Genomic DNA, 6,000 nt, shown 5'->3' with positions numbered 1-6,000 from the left:
CATTTGGATTCCTCTACATCAACAAAAAGAACATCAAAGAGGAAATAACCAAATGAATACCATTCACAGTAGCCCCCAAGAAAATAAAATACTTAGGAATAAATCTTACCAAGGATGTAAAAGACCTATACAAAGAAAACTACAAAGCTCAACTACAAGAAATTAAAAAGGACGTACTCAAGTGGAAAAACATACCTTGCTCATGGATAGGAAGACTTAACATAGTAAAAATGTCTATTCTACCAAAAGCCATCTATACATACAATGCACTTCCGATCCAAATTCCAATGTCATTTTTTAAGGTGATAGAGAAACAAATCACCAACTTCATATGGAAGGGAAAGAAGCCTCGGATAAGCAAAGCATTACTGAAAAAGAAGAAGAAAGTGGGAGGCCTCACTCTACCTGATTTCAGAAGCTATTATACAGCCACAGTAGTCAAAACAGCCTGGTATTGGTACAACAACAGGCACATAGACCAGTGGAACAGAATTGAGAACCCAGATATAAATCCAACCACATATGAGCACCTGATATTTGACAAAGGCCCAGTGTCAGTTAATTGGGGAAAAGATAGTCTTTGTAACAAATGGTGCTGGCATAACTGGATATCCATTTGCAAAAAAATGAAACAGGACCCATACCTCACACCAAGCACAAAAACTAACTCCAAGTGGATCAAAGACCTAAACATAAAGACTAAAACGATAAAGATCATGGAAGAAAAAATAGGGACAACCCTAGGAGCCCTAACAAGGCATAAACAGAATACAAAACATTACCAAAAATGACGAAGAAAAACCAGATAACCTGGAGCTCCTAAAAATCAAACACCTATGCTCATCTAAAGACTTCACCAAAAGAGTAAAAAGACCACCTACAGACTGGGAAAGAATTTTCAGCTATGACATCTCCAACCAGCGCCTGATCTCTAAAATCTATATGATTCTGTCAAAACTCAACCACAAAAAGACAAACAACCCAATCAAGAAGTGGGCAAAGGAAATGAACACACACTTCACTAAAGAAGATATTCAGGCAGCTAACAGACACATGAGAAAATGTTCTCGATCATTAGCCATTAGAGAAATGCAAATAAAAACTACGATGAGATTCCATCTCACTCCAACAAGGCTGGCATTAATCCAAAAAACACAAAATAATAAATGTTGGAGAGGCTGCGGAGAGGTTGGAACTCTTATACACTGCTGGTGGGGATGTAAAATGGTACAACCACTTTGGAAATCTATCTGGCGTTATCTTAAACAGTTAGAAATAGAACTACCATACGACTCAGAAATCCCACTCCTCGGAATATACCCTAGAGATACAAGAGCCTTCACACTAACAGATATATGCACACCCATGTTTATTGCAGCACTGTTTACAATAGCAAAAAGTTGGAAGCAACCAAGGTGTCCATCAACGGATGAATGGGTAAATAAACTGTGGTATATTCACGCAATGGAATACTACGCATCGATAAAGAACAGTGACGAATCTGTGAAACATTTCATAACATGGAGGAACCTGGAAGGCATTATGGTATGCAAAATCAGTCAGAGGCAAAAGGACAAATATTGTATAAGACCACTATTATAAGATCTTGAGAAATAGTATAAACTGAGAAGAACACATACTTTTGTGGTTACGAGGGAGGGACAGAGAGTGTTTTTACTGATTAATTAGTTGATAAGAACTGCTTTAGGTGAAGGGAAGGACAACACTCAATACATGGAAGGTCAGCCTAATTGGACTGGACCAAAAGCAAAGAAGTTTCCGGGATAAAATGAATGCTTCAGAGGTCAGCGGAGCAAGGGCGGGGTTTGGGAACCATGCTCTAAGGGAACTTCTCAGTCAATTGGCAAAATAATTTTGTTATGAAAACATTCTGCATCCCACTTTGAAATGTGGCGTCTGGGGTCTTAAATGCTAACAAGCGGCCATCTAAGATGCATCAATTGGTCTCAACCCAACTGGAGCAAAGGAGAATGAAGAACACCAAGGTCACACGACAACTAAGAGCCCAAGAGACAGAAAGGGCCACATGAACCAGAGACCTATATTATCCTTAGACCAGAAGAACTAGTTGGTGCCCGGCCACAATCGATGACTGCCCTGACAGGGAGCACAACAGAGAACCCCTGAGGGAGCAGGAGATCAGTGGGATGCAGACCCCAAATTCTCATAAAAATACCATACTTAATGGTCTGACTGTGACTAGAGGAATCCCAGCGGGCATGGTCCCCAAACCTTCTGTTGGCGCAGGACAGGAACCATTCCCGAAGACAACTCATCAGACATGAAAGGGACTGGACAGTGGGTAGGAGAGAGATGCTGAAGAAGAGTGAGCTAATTATATCAGGTGGACACTTGAGACTGTGTTGGCATCTCCTGTCTGGAGGGGGGATGGGAGGATAGAGAGAGTTGGAAGCTGGCAAAATAGTCATGAAAGGAGAGACTGGAAGGGCTGACTCATTAGGGGGAGAGCAAGTGGGAGTGAGGAGTAAGATGTATATAAACTTACATGTGACAGACTGACTTGATTTGTAAACGTTTACTTGAAGCTCAAAAAAAAAAGTTAATTAAAAAAAAGAAAAAAAAATGCAGTTCCTGATTCTGCAAGTCTGGGTGGGTCTGGGGTACAGCATTCTTGACAAGTTCCCAGGTGATACTGATCCTGCTTGTCCTTGAGAGGGTACATTTTGAGTCTGTGTTTAGGTTTGCAGATAGAAGAGGCAGCAAATGATACAATGTTACTGTGTAGAACTCACTCCCCAACTGAACTGAAGTAGACAAAGGTAGTACTTTATTAATTCCTCCACTTCCAATGAAAGACAACATTTCTGTGTTGTTGGTTTGCTGAAAATTGAATGGTTCCTTGCTTCTGTCCTGGTAGGTGTTTCATCCACATGGAATCAGTAAATCAAACATGTGTTTAGAATTTATTCTTTTCAGATTTTTAGCCAAGTTAGAGATTCAGCTCATTCTCTTTGGGCTGTTTCTGTCCTCATGCCCGGTTACCTTCACTGGGAACCTGCTCATCATCCTGGCCATCAGCTCTAACTCCCATATTACCATTTGTTGATTTTGACCGTTTTTTAAAGACACTCTTTCATCAGTACTACCTTCAAAATGCACATTATAGTTGGAGCACCTAACCTGGCCCTTTACCTGTTTTGGTAAATAAAGTTTTATTGCAACTCAGCCATGCACATTGGTGTACGTGTTATCCATGGCTGCTTTCCTGCTGGAAAAGCAGAGCTGTGTCATTGTCACAGAGAACACCTGTCCTGCAGAGCATGACATATTTACCACCTGGGCCTTGACTAGAAAATGTTTCCAAATCTTTGAATTAAAGAATTCTCATCTCTTGTATTCTAAACTTACTTTGTCAGGCATCTCGGGACACCACCAAAATTCTATAGTAGTAACATGAAATTCTATACTACCCATTGCTGTCTAGTTGATTCCAATTCAGAGTAGAACTGCCCCATAGAATTTCCAAGTAACACTTGGTGGATTTAAGCTGCCGACCTTTTGCTTACCAGCCATAGGTCTTAACCACTATGCGACCAGGGTTTCCAAAACTAGCAAGATGAAATTCTATAGTAGTAACCGGGCAGTGTTTTGTTCTGTTGTACATAAAGTCACTGTGAGTGAGAATAGTCTCGATGCCACCTAACAACAACAACAATAACATGAAATTCCATACAATACTGCATTCTCACAATTACTATATGAGATTAGAGTTTGTACTTTTTTTTCTGTATGTTTTTGTTGTTGTTAGGTGCCATCAGGTTGGTTCTGACTCACAGCGACCCTATGTACAACTGAAGAAATCAATGCCGGATCCTGCACTATCCTCACAATCATTGTTATGCTTGAGCCCGTTGTTGTAGCCACTGTGTCAATCTATGTCACTGAGGTCTTCCTCTTTTTTGCTGACCTTCTACTTTACTGAGCATGATGTCCTTCTCCTGGGACTGATCCCAGCTGATAACATGTCCAAAGTATGTGACACGCTGTCTCACCATGCTTGCTTCTAAGGAGCATTCTGGTTGTACTTCTTCCAAGACAGCTTTGTTCGTTCTTTTAGCAATCCATGGTATATTCAATGTACTTCACCAACACCTCAGTTCAAAGATATCAATTCTTGATGGTAAATCAAACAATAAATTGTACTTTTCCAAAAGACCTAAATAGAAAATACCATGGAGGCTGCTGCCTTGTCTTCTTAAATCTTAATATCTCCTCTGCCTAAAAAAATCTCTGAAACAGAAGAAAAGTGAAAGAAATTTTTGTTGAATGAATAAATTTAAATTAGCTTAAATCTTACGTGATGTCATAGTGTCTGAAGGATTTAAAATTATATGTCTAGCCTGGAGTTTCCATAATGCATATCTCCAAACAAGATCACTCCAAATTCATAGATTCTCCACATGAAAGGTTAATAGATATATCAAGTTTGACATGTCAGAAATCCTAATCTTTGTTGTTGTTGTTGTTGTTAGGTGTCATTGAGTTGGCTCCGACTCATGGCAATCTCATGTACAACAGAAGAAAACACTGCCCAGTGCTGTATAATCCTCACAGCCATTGCTATGCTGGATCCCATTGTTGCATCCACTGTGTCAATCCATTTTATTGAGCAACTTCCTCTTTTTTGAAAACCCTCTAGTTTTCCAAGCATGACTTCCGTCACCAGGGACTGATCCCTCCTGATAACATGTCAAAAGTACCAATACAAAGTCTTGGCATTATCTCTTCTAATGAGCATTCTGGCTGCACTTCTTCGAAGACAGAATTGTTCATTCCACTGAAAATCATGGTGCATTCAATATTATTTGCCAATCCCATAATTCAAAGGCATCAGTTCTTCAGTCTTATGTGTTTTCCAGCTCTCACATGCATATGAGGTGACTAAAAACAGCATGACTCGGTAAGGTGCACCTTAGTCCTTAAACTGGCATCTTTGCTTTTTAGCACTTTATAGAAGATTTTTGTCAGCTGCTGCAGTCTGAAATTGATCGAACATGTAATCAAGATGCATTGATAATTACTGGTGATTGGAATGCAAAAGTTGGAAACAAAGAAGAAGGATCAGTAGTTGGATAATATGGCCTTGGTGATAGAAACAGTGCCAGAGATCGAATGATAGAATTTTCAAGACCAATGACTTCTTCATTGCACATACCTTCTTTCACCAATATAAACAGCGACTATACACATGGACCTCACCAGATAGAACACACAGAAATCAAATTGACTACATCTACGGAAAGAGATGTCGGAAGAGCTCAATATCATCAGTCAGAACAAGGCCAGGGGCCGACTGTGGAACAGACCATCAACTGCTCATCTGCAAGTTCAAGCTGAAACTGAAGAAAATCTGAGCAAATCCCTGAGAGCCAAAATATGCCCTTGAGTATATCTCACCTGAATTTAGAGACCATCTGAAGGATAGATTTGATGCCTTGAACACTGGTGACTGAAGACCAGACAAGTTGTGGAATGATATCAAGGACATCATCCATGAAAAAAGCAAGAGGTCATTGGAAAGACAGGAAAGAAAGAAAAGACCAAGATGGAACTCAGAGGCGGCTCTGAAACTTGCTCTCAGATGTCAAGGAGCTAAATCAAAAGGAAGAATTGATGAAGTAAAAGAACTGAACAGAAGATTTCAAAGGTTGTCTCAAGAAGACAAAGTAAAGTATTATAATGACATGTGCAAAGAGCTGGAGATGGAAAACCAAAAGGGAAAAACACGCTCGGCATTTCTCAAGCCGAAAGAACTCAAGAAAAAACTTGCTCTTGAATGTAGAGCAGCTAGCGTGAATAGAAGCTGAACTTTGCCTTTTGAGAAGACAAAGTAAAGTATTACAATGAAATGTGCAAACACCTGGAGTTAGAAAACTAAAAGAGAAGAACACGCTCAGCATTTCTCAAACTCAAAGAACTGAGGAAAAAAGTCAAGCCTCAAGGTGCAATTTTGAAGGA

Source organism: Loxodonta africana, chromosome 3 (genome assembly GCF_030014295.1).
Source record: "Loxodonta africana isolate mLoxAfr1 chromosome 3, mLoxAfr1.hap2, whole genome shotgun sequence".
In the NCBI taxonomy this organism is placed as follows: Eukaryota; Metazoa; Chordata; class Mammalia; order Proboscidea; family Elephantidae; genus Loxodonta; species Loxodonta africana.
The sequence above is the reverse complement of the archived record's forward strand: the minus strand, read 5'-3'. Positions refer to the sequence as shown.